Genomic DNA, 15,233 nt, shown 5'->3' with positions numbered 1-15,233 from the left:
TGTTCATAGTTATCTACCGACCTCCTGGTCCCTACTCAGAGTTTTTAACAGAGTTTTCTGACTTTATATCAAACTTAGTGTTAGCCTGGGATAAAATAGTTATAGTTGGAGACTTTAATATCCACGTGAACATGAGTGATGACTCTCTCAGTAATGCCTTCAGCGCCTTGTTAGACAGCATTGGTTTCACTCAGAATGTAAATAAAGCGACTCACACTCACAAGAACACTCTGGATCTTGTCCTAACGTATGGAACAGAGATTAGTGACCTCATTGTCCTCCCTCAAAACCCTATATTGTCAGATCATTTCCTAATTACCTTTCAGTTTATTCTTAAAGATCATCCAGTCCCACAAAATAAAGTTATAATGAAAAGGACAATATCTGAAAAATCTATCTCAAAATTCAAAGAAATAATAGAGCCAATATTCAGTGACATGTCATGTGATCATGTCATGTGATCATGTCATGTGATCACGTCATGTGATCATGTCATGTGATCACGTCATGTGATCATGTCATGTGATCATGTCATGTGATCATGTCATGTGATCACGTCATGTGATCATGTCATGTGATCACGTCATGTGATCACATGACGTGATCACATGACGTGATCACGTCATGTGATCACGTCATGTGATCACGTCATGTGATCATGTCATGTGATCACGTCATGTGATCACGTCATGTGATCACGTCATGTGATCACGTCATGTGATCACGTCATGTGATCATGTCATGTGATCATGTCATGTGATCACGTCATGTGATCACGTCATGTGATCACGTCATGTGATCACGTCATGTGATCATGTCATGTGATCATGTCATGTGATCCTGCTGAGAACAGTTTTAGTCCCAGTTTAAGTGATCAATGTGTCGACTTGACCATGAATTCTCTGAAGTCTGCTCTTGACGTTGTCGCGCCGTTAAAACAGAAGGTCATTAGGCCAAAGCGCCTCCCCATGGTACAACCAAGAACTGCGTTCACATAAACAAAGAGTTAGAAAGTTAGAGGGATTATTTCGTCGCTCTCACACCGAAGAATCCCTAAAAGCATGGAAAAGTTGCCTGCTGTCCTATAAGCAGGCTCTGCGTAAGGCCCAAACCAGATATTATTCAAATCTAATAGAAGTCAACAAAAGTAACACTAAATTCCTTTTCAGCACTGTAGCTAGGCTAACAAACTGTCACAGCAGTAGAGCCCTCAATCCCAGCTACACTTAGCTCTGATGATTTCCTCCTATTTTTTAACAATAAAATAAAAACGGAGATAAATTAGATGAAATTACCCCTGCTATTAGCCCTGAACTAGCCCAAGCTGTAAATCTAACGTCCCATATAAATCCACCTGTGAACTTAGAAAGGTTCACAGCTGTTGATCAAGCAGAGATAACTTCAGCCACTATGTCCTCTAAAAGCTCAACTTGTGTCCTAGACCCCATTCCAAGCTCCTCAAAGACATTCTCCCCCTAATTATAGACCCTATTCTTAATATAATAAATACTTCACTCCAAAGTGGTTATGTTCCACAGTCCTTCAAACATGCAGTCATTAAACCTCTTCTGAAAAAGCCTAATCTAGATCCCGACCTATTGGTAAACTACAGACCTATTTCAAATCTTCCCTTCGTCTCTAAAATCCTTGAAAAAGTTGTAGTAAAACAGCTTTGTCGCCACCTGCAGGACAATAACTTATTTGAAGTTTTCCAGTCAGGGTTCAGAGCCCACCACAGCACTGAAACTGCACTAGTTAAAGTCACAAATGATTTGTTATTAGCCGCTGACGATGGACTGGTCTCAATCCTGGTTCTGTTGGACCTCAGCGCAGCGTTTGACACCATCGACCACAACATTCTACTGCAGAGGTTAGAATGTGATGTAGGTGTTGGAGGAACAGCCCTCAGCTGGTTTAAATCCTATCTATCTGATAGGTTCCAATTTGTTAATGTAAACCAGAGCTCCTCACCAAGCTCTAAAGTAATTTACGGTGTGCCACAGGGTTCGGTACTCGGTCCAATTCTGTTTACTCTTTATATGCTGCCATTAGGCAACATTATCAGAAAGCATGACATTAACTTCCACTGCTATGCAGATGACACTCAGCTGTATTTATCAATGAAACCTGATCAGAGCGATCAAGTAGACAGACTTAGTACTTGTGTGAAGGAGATAAAAACCTGGATGACACTAAACTACCTGCTTCTTAACCCTGAACAAACCGAGGTCATTGTGCTTGGCCCTAAGCATCTACGAGACTCTATCTGAGCAGATAGTCACACTGGACAATGTCAGTGTAGCCTCCAGTTCTACTGTAAGAAACCTCAGAGTCTTATTTGACCAGGAGCTCTCATTTAAAGCTCATATAAATCAAGCTTGTAAAACAGCCTATTTCCATTTGCACAACAAGAGCCAAAATCAGAAGAATTCTGCCTAAAAGTGATGCTGAAAAACTTATCCATGCATTTGTAACGACTAGATTAGACTACTGTAACTCCCTGCTTGCAGCGTGTCCTAAAAGCTCCATAAAAAGCTTTCAACTGGTTCAAAATGCAGCAGCAAGATTACTAACAGGAACAAAAAGAAGAGAGCACATTACGCCGGTGCTGAAGTCTCTTCACTGGCTCCCCGTCGAGTTTAGAATCAAATTCAAAATTCTACTCTTGACCTACAAAGCCATAAATGACATGGCCCCATCCTACCTCAAAGATGCTATAGAACCATATCATCCAAACAGAGCTCTTCGCTCTCAGAATGCCGGCCTTCTGGTGGTGCCAAGAGTCTCTAAAAGTACTGTAGGAGGTAGAGCGTTTAGCTCCCAAGCTCCTGTGTTATGGAATCAGCTCCCGACCCATGTTAAATATGCTGACACAGTCTCTTCATTTAAGTCCAGGCTTAAAACGTTCCTCTTCGAAATCGCTTATGGTCAGAGTAGTTAGGAACAGAAACATAAACCCACAGCTTCAGCTACGCTGCCCTCGGAGTAACTGTGCTGGGGGAAGTATGGCAGCTTGAGCACTATCCTCTTCTTCTTCTGACTACTTATGCTATCAAACAATATTTATTTTTTGATTCCACTTGCAAACTGTTCACCGCCTTCTTTTTCTTTCTCTCACTCCTGAGGACCTGTGGACCCAGATGCCCCTCCCCTGGTGAAGTGGTCCCTGCCCTGTGTGGACGGTCCCTCATCTGCCTGAAGAGTGGGTCCAGCTCGACTCAGTCGGTCCCTCATCTGCCTGAGGAGTGGCTCCAGCTCCAGTCTCCTCGTGTCCGTCTGTCCGTCTGTGAGAGTCGGATCTCTCCTTCACTGGAACTCCTCCAGGTTTCTACGCTTTTTTCCCAAAGAGGTTTTTTGTGTAGTTTTTCCTGGCCGAGAAGGAGAGTCTAAGGACAGAGGACCCTGGGACATCGTCCCTCGCCACCACAGACATTGTCTGACTCCATCGCCACCACAGACATTGTTGATTCATTTCTCCCTGTGGCCCTCAGAGGCAACTGTTGTTGTGATTTTGGGCCTTACAAAAATAAATTGATTTGATTTGATTTGATTTGGTAAAGTGTTCATTCATTTCCAGAAAAGGGCTCAAGGCGAGAGTTTTTTAATAAGTTGTTTCGCCGACGTCAAAAAGGACGGAAAAAAAAGAAAAATATTTTTTCCTGTAAAAATGTATTCTGCACCAGCAACTCCAACACTGAGATCACTTGCTGGCCGCTGGTCGAGGCGCCGGCGTACAAGCGTCCACTCCCCTTCATTCAGTTTTATTTGTTTCTTTTGTGTTTCTTTTGTGTTTCTTTTGTGTTTCTTGTGTGTTTCTTTTGTGTTTCTTTTGTGTTTCTTGTGTGTTTCTTGTGTTGTTTGTGCTGTGTAACCGTGTGTATTCCTTATTCGTTTGTGTTTGAGGTGTTTTGTCTGAATTTTCGTGTTGTTTGTTCCTGTTAGCCGCAAGCTAAGTTGGGAGCTAAGCTAGGCTAGCGCATTGTTCGTTGTGCTCAGTCTCAATTCAATTCAATTCAATTTAATTTTGTAACACCCAAAATCACAACAGTTTCCTCTGAGGGCAACAGTGAAAATGAATCAAACAATGTCTGTGGTGGTGATGGACAATGTCCCAGAGTCCTCTGTCCTTAGACCCTCCTTCTGTCCTTAGACCCTCCTTCTGTCCTTAGACCCTCCTTCTGTCCTTAAACCCTCCCTCTGTCCTTAGACCCTCCTTCTGTCCTTAAACCCTCCCTCTGTCCTTAGACCCTCCTTCTGTCCTTAAACCCTCCCTCTGTCCTTAGACCCTCCTTCTGTCCTTAAACCCTCCTTCTGTCCTTAGACCCTCCCTCTGTCCTTAGACCCTCCTTCTGTCCTTAAACCCTCCCTCTGTCCTTAGACCCTCCCTCTGTCCTTAGACCCTCCTTCTGTCCTTAGACCCTCCTTCTGTCCTTAGACCCTCCCTCTGTCCTTAGACCCTCCTCCTGTCATTAGACCCTCCTTCTGTCCTTAGACCCTCCTTCTGTCCTTAGACCCTCCTTCTGTCCTTAAACCCTCCCTCTGTCCTTAGACCCTCCTTCTGTCCTTAAACCCTCCCTCTGTCCTTAGACCCTCCTTCTGTCCTTAAACCCTCCCTCTGTCCTTAGACCCTCCTTCTGTCCTTAAACCCTCCTTCTGTCCTTAGACCCTCCCTCTGTCCTTAAACCCTCCCTCTGTCCTTAGACCCTCCTTCTGTCCTTAAACCCTCCCTCTGTCCTTAGACCCTCCCTCTGTCCTTAGACCCTCCTTCTGTCCTTAGACCCTCCTTCTGTCCTTAGACCCTCCCTCTGTCCTTAGACCCTCCTTCTGTCCTTAGATCCTCCTTCTGTCCTTAGACCCTCCCTCTGTCCTTAGACACTCCTTCTGTCCTTAGACCCTCCTTCTGTCCTTAAACCCTCCCTCTGTCCTTAGACCCTCCTTCTGTCCTTAAACCCTCCTTCTGTCCTTAGACCCTCCCTCTGTCCTTAAACCCTCCCTCTGTCCTTAGACCCTCCTTCTGTCCTTAAACCCTCCCTCTGTCCTTAGACCCTCCCTCTGTCCTTAGACCCTCCTTCTGTCCTTAGACCCTCCTTCTGTCCTTAGACCCTCCTTCTGTCCTTAGATCCTCCTTCTGTCCTTAGACCCTCCCTCTGTCCTTAGACACTCCTTCTGTCCTTAGACCCTCCTTCTGTCCTTAGACCCTCCCTCTGTCCTTAGACCCTCCCTCTGTCCTTAGACCCTCCTTCTGTCCTTAGACCCTCCTTCTGTCCTTAGACCCTCCCTCTTTCCTTAGACCCTCCTTCTGTCCTTAGACCCTCCCTCTGTCCTTAGACCCTCCCTCTGTCCTTAGACCGTCCTTCTGTCCTTAGACCCTCCCTCTGTCCTTAGACCCTCCTTCTGTCCTTAGACCCTCCTTCTGTCCTTAGACCCTCCTTCTGTCCTTAGACCCTCCCTCTGTCCTTAGACCCTCCCTCTGTCCTTAGACCCTACTTCTGTCCTTAGACCCTCCCTCTGTCCTTAGACCGTCCTTCTGTCCTTAGACCCTCCTTCTGTCCTTAGACCCTCCTTCTGTCCTTAGACCCTCCTTCTGTCCTTAGACCCTCCCTCTGTCCTTAGACCCTCCTTCTGTCCTTAGACCCTCCTTCTGTCCTTAGACCCTCCTTCTGTCCTTAGACCCTCCCTCTGTCCTTAGACACTCCTTCTGTCCTTAGACCCTCCTTCTGTCCTTAGACCCTCCCTCTGTCCTTAGACCCTCCTTCTGTCCTTAGACCCTCCCTCTGTCCTTAGACCCTCCCTCTGTCCTTAGACCCTCCCTCTGTCCTTAGACCCTCCTTCTGTCCTTAGACCCTCCTTCTGTCCTTAGACCCTCCCTCTGTCCTTAGACCCTCCTTCTGTCCTTAGACCCTCCTTCTGTCCTTAGACCCTCCCTCTGTCCTTAGACCCTCCTTCTGTCCTTAGACCCTCCTTCTGTCCTTAGACCCTCCTTCTGTCCTTAGACCCTCCCTTGGGAAAAAGTAGAAACCTGGAGGAGTTCCAGATGAAGGAGAGATCTGACTCTCACAGACGGACTTCACTGCGGCTTATTTTTCAGTGTTCTGTATTTCTTGACCCGTGGGTCGTGGCTCGTGGCTCGTGTGTTTTATGGTGGTTTGGTGTTAGTTTTGGTGATTTTATTGTCACTTTTGCCTCCGGCTCGGCTGAGCCCCGGGGGCTAAGGGGGTTGAGTAAATGTAAAAAGAAAAGGGTGGCAAATAAAAAAATAAAAGTGAATAAAATAAAAACAAAGAGCGTGTTGCTCTGTCTAATATGACCAGTTTTTGTTGAAATAAAACTGTTCTCAAAGAATAGTTACTTCAGAATATCGTTTATTTTAAATTTCTTGCTTTGATAACTATAATGATGTAGATAACGTAGAGAGGTGGGAGTAGGGCCTATATTCTAAGAATCCAAGAACATTATTTAGAATAACATTTTATTTTTAAATTCAACTCTGACTTCTGGATGGTAGAAATGTGATTTGATAACGTGAAAATAAAATTATATTTTTATTCCGTCCTCCCCTCTTAAAAATGCCAAGGAAAGTCCGCGAAACAACAAATTAAAAAACTTGCCTAACGAGCAAAATAATTTGTTACAAATTAAGTTAGATATTTGATTATAGAATTGTTAAATGCCTAATACAGGCTGGTGCCCCACATCACTGATAAACTCTGACACCCGCACGCAGAGTCATGTTTGAAATCATTCTTATCAACTTTGAACATGGCCATGAATAATACTGCAGGACTGGTAAATCTGTTCTTACCACATGGAAGGAGCTGATCAGAACAAACTAAACACACATGTTACAATCTTAAAGTGGTCAAGTTTTATGACCAAAGGTTTTGTACCAAATAGAATTGAGCTGAGACTCAAGGTCTGGAGGACAAAAGGTCTGGAGGACAAAAGGTCTGAAGGACAAAAGGTCTGAAGGACAAAAGGTCTGGAGGACAAAAGGTCTGGAGGACAAAAGGTCTGGAGGACAAAAGGTCTGGAGGACAAAAGGTCTGGAGGTTTTTCACCAGATGTAAAAGAGAATCACATGAAAAGATTTGATGAGTTGAAAGAGAAACATGACTTTTATAGTTTTTACACATAAAGAGTTATTATAACCTCTGACTGAGATGTTTATCAAGGTCATGACCTTTATAACCTCTGACTGAGATGTTTATCAAGGTCATGACCTTTATAACCTCTGACTGAGATGTTTATCAAGGTCATGACCTTTATAACCTCTGACTGAGATGTTTATCAAGGTCATGACCTTTATAACCTCTGACTGAGATGTTTATCAAGGTCATGACCTTTATAACCTCTGACTGAGATGTTTATCAAGGTCATGACCTTTATGACCTCTGACTGAGATGTTTATCAAGGTCATGACCTTTATGACCTTTGACTGAGATGTTTATCAAGGTCATGACCTTTATGACCTCTGACTGAGATGTTTATCAAGGTCATGACCTTTATAACCTCTGACTGAGATGTTTATCAAGGTCATGACCTTTATGACCTCTGACTGAGATGTTTATCAAGGTCATGACCTTTATGACCTCTGACTGAGATGTTTATCAAGGTCATGACCTTTATGACCTCTGACTGAGATGTTTATCAAAGATTATAAAGCAGAACTTTCAAGAGGAATACTTATATAAATAACAAATGAAAGAGAAGCTCATGTTGTTTTGACAGATGAAGAGTAGGAGGAGCTCAAAGTCACATGTAAAAATGTGTCATGTTTCTTCATAACTCCAGGTCAAAGGTCAAAGGTCTCATTCTTCACAGGGAAATGCAACTGTTGTAGAAACAGCGCCACCAGGAGGCAAACCACTGTCACATGACCTGGGACTGTCGTGTCAATCACAAATGTGAGTGAAGTTCACCACGCTCTGCCACTGATACAGCATAAAGTACTTTTGGAGTGTACTTTTGGAACGTACTTTTGGAGTGTACTTTTGGAACGTACTTTTGGAGTGTACTTATGGAACGTACTTTTGGAGTGTACTTATGGAACGTACTTATGGAGTGTACTTATGGAACGTACTTTTGGAGTGTACTTATGGAACGTACTTATGGAGTGTACTTATGGAACGTACTTTTGGAGTGTACTTATGGAACGTACTTTTTGAGTGTACTTATGGAATGTACTTTTGGAGTGTACTTATGAAACGTACTTATGGAGTGTACTTATGGAACGTACTTATGGAGTGTACTTATGGAACGTACTTATGGAACGTACTTATGGAGTGTACTTATGGAACGTACTTATGGCGTGTACTTATGTAACGTACTTTTGGAGTGTACTTTTGGAGTGTACTTTTGGAGTGTACTTATGGAGTGTACTTATGGAGTGTACTTATGGAGTGTACTTTTGGAGTGTACTTTTGGAGTGTACTTATGGAGTGTACTTATGGAGTGTACTTTTGGAGTGTACTTTTGGAGTGTACTTATGGAGTGTACTTTTGGAGTGTACTTATGGAGTGTACTTATGGAGTGTACTTATCGAGTGTACTTATGGAGTGTACTTTTGGAGTGTACTTTTGGAGTGTACTTATGGAGTGTACTTATGGAGTGTACTTTTGGAGTGTACTTTTGGAGTGTACTTATGGAGTGTACTTTTGGAGTGTACTTTTGGAGTGTACTTATGGAGTGTACTTATGGAGTGTACTTATGGAGTGTACTTTTGGAGTGTACTTATGGAGTGTACTTATGGAGTGTACTTTTGGAGTGTACTTTTGGAACGTACTTTTGGAGTGTACTTATGGAGTGTACTTTTGGAGTGTACTTATGGAGTGTACTTATGGAGTGTACTTATGGAGTGTACTTATGGAGTGTACTTTTGGAGTGTACTTATGGAGTGTACTTATGGAGTGTACTTATGGAGTGTACTTATGGAGTGTACTTATGGAGTGTTGTGGTGTCAAAAATCTCTCGATAAGACAAAGAAGCAAGTTGTCTTGTTTCAAAAGTAAACTGTTTAATCTTGTGGCTGAATCAGAAAGAAACTCGTGTGGACTCGGCCATTCTCATGGAAGGCCGAGTCCACACGTCTGTCTCTCGTCTGCTCCCCAAAATGTGTCTCTCCCAAGTCCTCCTGTCCCACGTCTGTCCCCTGCCTTAAATCACAGATGGTCACATGACCACACACACACACACACACACACACACACAGAAGTTCCCGGTCACTGGTCTCTCAGGTACAAAGGAATCAAGGAGCAAATGGGACATAAAAGAAACAGTGGTTTCAGGAAGGAGACAGTACATAACATTTGCATTAATTCAATTCACATGTCTTGCCTAGTGTGAAACACAACGTGAGACCTCCTAGTCACTCCAGGAGGTCCGGACATGTACATTTCCAGGCCAAAAGGAGTCGTGTCAGGCTGTTGACTGTGTAAGAACTAAATCAAATTAAGATGCCAGATTATATTATTCCACAACAGTGTACTTATGGAACGTACTTTTGGAGTGTACTTTTGGAGTGTACTTATGGAACGTACTTTTGGAGTGTACTTTTGGAGTGTACTTATGGAACGTACTTTTGGAGTGTACTTATGGAACGTACTTTTGGAGTGTACTTTTGGAGTGTACTTTTGGAACGTACTTTTGGAGTGTACTTTTGGAGTGTACTTATGGAACGTACTTTTGGAGTGTACTTTTGGAGTGTACTTATGGAACGTACTTTTGGAGTGTACTTATTGAACGTACTTTTGGAGTGTACTTTTGGAGTGTACTTTTGGAGTGTACTTATGGAACGTACTTTTGGAGTGTACTTATGGAACGTACTTTTGGAGTGTACTTTTGGAGTGTACTTTTGGAACGTACTTTTGGAGTGTACTTTTGGAGTGTACTTTTGGAGTGTACTTTTGGAGTGTACTTTTGGAACGTACTTATGGAACGTAATTTTGGAGTGTACTTTTGGAACGTACTTATGGAGTGTACTTTCGGAACGTACTTATGGAGTGTACTTTTGGAGTGTACTTTTGGAGTGTACTTTTGGAACGTACTTATGGAGTGTACTTTTGGAGTGTACTTATGGAACGTACTTTTGGAGTGTACTTTCGGAACGTACTTATGGAGTGTACTTATGGAATGTACTTTTGGAGTGTACTTTTGGAACGTACTTTTGGAGTGTACTTTTGGAGTGTACTTTTGGAGTGTACTTTTGGAACGTACTTATGGAGTGTACTTTTGGAACGTACTTTTGGAGTGTACTTATGGAATGTACTTTTGGAGTATACTTATGGAACGTACTTTTGGAGTGTACTTATGGAACGTACTTTTGGAGTGTACTTTTGGAGTGTACTTATGGAACGTACTTATGGAACGTACTTTTGGAGTGTACTTTTGGAGTGTACTTTTGGAACGTACTTTTGGAGTGTACTTGTGGAACGTACTTTTGGAATGTACTTTGGGAGTGTACTTTTGGAGTGTACTTATGGAACGTACTTATGGAGTGTACTTTTGGAATGTACTTATGGAACGTACTTTTGGAGTGTACTTTTGGAGTGTACTTATGGAACGTACTTTTGGAGTGTACTTTTGGAACGTACTTTTGGAGTGTACTTTCGGAACGTACTTATGGAACATACTTTTGGAGTGTACTTTTGGAGTGTGCTTTTGGAACGTACTTATGGAACGTACTTTTGGAGTGTACTTTTGGAGTGTACTTATGGAACGTACTTATGGAACGTACTTTTGGAGTGTACTTATGGAACGTACTTATGGAACGTACTTTTGGAGTGTACTTTTGGAGTGTACTTTTGGAACGTACTTTTGGAGTGTACTTGTGGAACGTACTTTTGGAATGTACTTTGGGAGTGTACTTTTGGAGTGTACTTATGGAACGTACTTATGGAGTGTACTTTTGGAATGTACTTATGGAACGTACTTTTGGAGTGTACTTTTGGAGTGTACTTATGGAACGTACTTTTGGAGTGTACTTTTGGAACGTACTTTTGGAGTGTACTTTCGGAACGTACTTATGGAACATACTTTTGGAGTGTACTTTTGGAGTGTACTTTTGGAGTGTACTTTTGGAGTGTACTTATGGAACGTACTTATGGAACGTACTTTTGGAGTGTACTTTTGGAACGTACTTTTGGAGTGTACTTGTGGAACGTACTTTTGGAGTGTACTTTTGGAGTGTACTTATGGAACGTACTTATGGAACGTACTTTTGGAGTGTACTTATGGAACGTACTTTTGGAGTGTACTTTTGGAGTGTACTTATGGAACGTACTTATGGAACGTACTTTTGGAGTGTACTTTTGGAACGTACTTTTGGAGTGTACTTGTGGAACGTACTTTTGGAATGTACTTTTGGAGTGTACTTATGGAACGTACTTTTGGAGTGTACTCATGGAACGTACTTTTGGAGTGTACTTTTGGAGTGTACTTATGGAACGTACTTTTGGAGTGTACTTATGGAACGTACTTTTGGAGTGTACTTTTGGAGTGTACTTTTGGAACGTACTTTTGGAGTGTACTTTTGGAGTGTACTTTTGGAGTGTACTTTTGGAGTGTACTTTTGGAACGTACTTTTGGAGTGTACTTTTGGAGTGTACTTTTGGAGTGTACTTTTGGAGTGTACTTTTGGAACGTACTTATGGAACGTACTTTTGGAGTGTACTTTTGGAACGTACTTTTGGAGTGTACTTGTGGAACGTACTTTTGGAATGTACTTTTGGAGTGTACTTATGGAACGTACTTTTGGAGTGTACTTATGGAACGTACTTTTGGAGTGTACTTTTGGAGTGTACTTGTGGAACGTACTTTTGGAATGTACTTTTGGAGTGTACTTTTAGAGTGTACTTTTGGAACGTACTTTTGGAGTGTACTTTTGGAGTGTACTTTTGGAACGTACTTTTGGAGTGTACTTTTAAAGTGTACTTTTGGAACGTACTTTTGGAGTTTACTTTTGGAGTGTACTTTTGGAGTGTACTTTTGGAACGTACTTTTGGAGTGTACTTTTGGAGTGTACTTTTGAAGTGTACTTTTGGAGTGTACTTTGGAATGTACTTTTGGAGTGTACTTTTGGAGTGTACTTTTGGAGTGTACTTTTGGAACGTACTTATGGAACGTAATTTTGGAGTGTACTTTTGGAACGTACTTATGGAGTGTACTTTCGGAACGTACTTATGGAGTGTACTTTTGGAGTGTACTTTTGGAACGTACTTATGGAGTGTACTTTTGGAGTGTACTTATGGAACGTACTTTTGGAGTGTACTTTCGGAACGTACTTATGGAGTGTACTTATGGAATGTACTTTTGGAGTGTACTTATGGAACGTACTTTTGGAGTGTACTTATGGAACGTACTTTTGAGTGTACTTTTGGAGTGTACTTTTGGAGTGTACTTTTGGAACGTACTTATGGAGTGTACTTTTGGAACGTACTTTTGGAGTGTACTTATGGAATGTACTTTTGGAGTGTACTTATGGAACGTACTTTTGGAGTGTACTTATGGAACGTACTTTTGGAGTGTACTTTGGGAGTGTACTTTTGGAGTGTACTTATGGAACGTACTTTTGGAGTGTACTTTTGGAGTGTATTTTTGGACTGTACTTTTGGAACGTACTTTTGGAGTGTACTTTTGGAGTGTACTTTTGGAACGTACTTATGGAGTGTACTTTTGGAGTGTACTTTTGGAGTGTACTTTTGGAGTGTACTTTTGGAGTGTATTTTTGGAGTGTATTTTTGGAACGTACTTTTGGACTGTACTTATGGAGTGTACTTTTGGAACGTACTTTTGGAGTGTACTTTTAAAGTGTACTTTTGGAACGTACTTTTGGAGTGTACTTTTGGAGTGTACTTTTGGAGTGTACTTTTGGAACGTACTTTTGGAGTGTACTTTTGGAGTGTACTTTTGAAGTGTACTTTTGGAGTGTACTTTGGAACGTACTTTTGGAGTGTACTTTTGGAGTGTACTTTTGGAGTGTACTTTTGGAACGTACTTATGGAACGTAATTTTGGAGTGTACTTTTGGAACGTACTTATGGAGTGTACTTTCGGAACGTACTTATGGAGTGTACTTTTGGAGTGTACTTTTGGAGTGTACTTTTGGAACGTACTTATGGAGTGTACTTTTGGAGTGTACTTATGGAACGTACTTTTGGAGTGTACTTTCGGAACGTACTTATGGAGTGTACTTATGGAATGTACTTTTGGAGTGTACTTATGGAACGTACTTTTGGAGTGTACTTATGGAATGTACTTTTGGAGTGTACTTATGGAACGTACTTTTGGAGTGTACTTATGGAACGTACTTTTGGAGTGTACTTTTGGAGTGTACTTTTGGAGTGTACTTTTGGAACGTACTTATGGAGTGTACTTTTGGAACGTACTTTTGGAGTGTACTTATGGAATGTACTTTTGGAGTGTACTTATGGAACGTACTTTTGGAGTGTACTTATGGAACGTACTTTTGGAGTGTACTTTTGGAGTGTATTTTTGGACTGTACTTTTGGAACGTACTTTTGGAGTGTACTTTTGGAGTGTACTTTTGGAACGTACTTATGGAGTGTACTTTTGGAGTGTACTTTTGGAGTGTACTTTTGGAGTGTACTTTTGGAGTGTATTTTTGGAGTGTATTTTTGGAACGTACTTTTGGACTGTACTTATGGAGTGTACTTTTGGAACGTACTTTTGGAGTGTACTTTTAAAGTGTACTTTTGGAACGTACTTTTGGAGTGTACTTTTGGAGTGTACTTTTGGAGTGTACTTTTGGAGTGTACTTTTGGAACGTACTTATGGAGTGTACTTTTGGAGTGTACTTTTGGAGTGTACTTTTGGAGTGTACTTTTGGAGTGTATTTTTGGAGTGTATTTTTGGAACGTACTTTTGGACTGTACTTATGGAGTGTACTTTTGGAACGTACTTTTGGAGTGTACTTTTAAAGTGTACTTTTGGAACGTACTTTTGGAGTTTACTTTTGGAGTGTACTTTTGGAGTGTACTTTTGGAACGTACTTTTGGAGTGTACTTTTGGAGTGTACTTTTGAAGTGTACTTTTGGAGTGTACTTTGGAACGTACTTTTGGAGTGTACTTTTGGAGTGTACTTTTGGAGTGTACTTTTGGAGTGTACTTTTGGAACGTACTTATGGAACGTAATTTTGGAGTGTACTTTTGGAACGTACTTATGGAGTGTACTTTCGGAACGTACTTATGGAGTGTACTTTTGGAGTGTACTTTTGGAGTGTACTTTTGGAACGTACTTATGGAGTGTACTTTTGGAGTGTACTTATGGAACGTACTTTTGGAGTGTACTTTCGGAACGTACTTATGGAGTGTACTTATGGAATGTACTTTTGGAGTGTACTTATGGAACGTACTTTTGGAGTGTACTTATGGAATGTACTTTTGGAGTGTACTTATGGAACGTACTTTTGGAGTGTACTTATGGAACGTACTTTTGGAGTGTACTTTTGGAGTGTACTTTTGGAGTGTACTTTTGGAACGTACTTATGGAGTGTACTTTTGGAACGTACTTTTGGAGTGTACTTATGGAATGTACTTTTGGAGTGTACTTATGGAACGTACTTTTGGAGTGTACTTATGGAACGTACTTTTGGAGTGTACTTTGGGAGTGTACTTTTGGAGTGTACTTATGGAACGTACTTTTGGAGTGTACTTTTGGAGTGTATTTTTGGACTGTACTTTTGGAACGTACTTTTGGAGTGTACTTTTGGAGTGTACTTTTGGAACGTACTTATGGAGTGTACTTTTGGAGTGTACTTTTGGAGTGTACTTTTGGAGTGTACTTTTGGAGTGTATTTTTGGAGTGTATTTTTGGAACGTACTTTTGGACTGTACTTATGGAGTGTACTTTTGGAACGTACTTTTGGAGTGTACTTTTAAAGTGTACTTTTGGAACGTACTTTTGGAGTGTACTTTTGGAGTGTACTTTTGGAGTGTACTTTTGGAACGTACTTTTGGAGTGTACTTTTGGAGTGTACTTTTGAAGTGTACTTTTGGAGTGTACTTTGGAACGTACTTTTGGAGTGTACTTTTGGAGTGTACTTTTGGAGTGTACTTTTGGAACGTACTTATGGAACGTAATTTTGGAGTGTACTTTTGGAACGTACTTATGGAGTGTACTTTCGGAACGTACTTATGGAGTGTACTTTTGGAGTGTACTTTTGGAGTGTACTTTTGGAACGTACTTATGGAGTGTACTTTTGGAGTGTACTTATGGAA

Source organism: Eucyclogobius newberryi, unplaced genomic scaffold, assembly GCF_026437365.1.
Source record: "Eucyclogobius newberryi isolate DKJ021-1_F unplaced genomic scaffold, fEucNew1.0.hap1 SCAF_18, whole genome shotgun sequence".
In the NCBI taxonomy this organism is placed as follows: Eukaryota; Metazoa; Chordata; class Actinopteri; order Gobiiformes; family Gobiidae; genus Eucyclogobius; species Eucyclogobius newberryi.
The sequence above is the reverse complement of the archived record's forward strand: the minus strand, read 5'-3'. Positions refer to the sequence as shown.